An 860-nucleotide genomic window follows, 5' to 3' on the forward strand; every position below is an offset into this window, starting at 1 on the left:
ACAGTGTGAGATGAGTGCAATTGTGCGGTAGTTTGAGCATTCTTTGGCATTGCCTTTCTTTGGGATTGGAATGAAAACTGACCTTTTCCAGTCCTGTGGCCACTGCTGAGTTTTCCAAATTTGCTGGCATATTGAGTGCAGCATTTTAATTTATTATAAAATATTGGGAAGCTAGTTTTTGGAGCTGGAGAAGGGGAATGGCTACTAGCGATGGACACCCATAAGGCCACTTGGTATTGCTGATGCCAGGGTTTGGTTTTGGAGTGGACAGGTGCTTGTTGGAGCTTATGATAAAACTTTATTTACAAAAGCTGGCACCGGTCCACCATGGTAGTTTGCTGGTTTGATTTTTTTAAAAGACTGCCTTAAATGTGGGCTTCTCAGATGGTGCTAGTGGTAAAGAACCTTCTGCCAATGCAAGAGACAAAAGAGAGTTTCCATCCCTGGGTGGGGAAGATCCTCTGAAGGAGGTCATGGCAACCCTCTCCAGTATTCTTGTCTGGAGAATCCCACAGACAGAGGAACCTGGTAGGCTACAGTATATAGGGCACAAAGAGTCGGACACGACTGAAACGACTTAGCATGCACACCTTAAATATTGTTTATCCCAATTAGTGAGATTTTTGATGCCACTGAGGTGAGTGCCTTGCTGTAGTCCGGGGTCTGATTAATGCTTGTTCTATCCATCCATACAGGGGGTGGACAAGGCCTGAGGCATTTGGCCACCAAGGCATCTCCCGTGGCTTTGTTTTCAGCTCATTGTACTTTTTACCACCGGGCTGGAAACCAACTCAGGTTTGGTTGCTCATTGCTCCAAAGTTGGTGCTCAATAAGCAAGGGTTGGTGGAAAAAGAAAGGTG

This window comes from Bison bison, unplaced genomic scaffold (genome assembly GCF_000754665.1).
Source record: "Bison bison bison isolate TAMUID 2011002044 unplaced genomic scaffold, Bison_UMD1.0 scf7180017864042, whole genome shotgun sequence".
In the NCBI taxonomy this organism is placed as follows: Eukaryota; Metazoa; Chordata; class Mammalia; order Artiodactyla; family Bovidae; genus Bison; species Bison bison.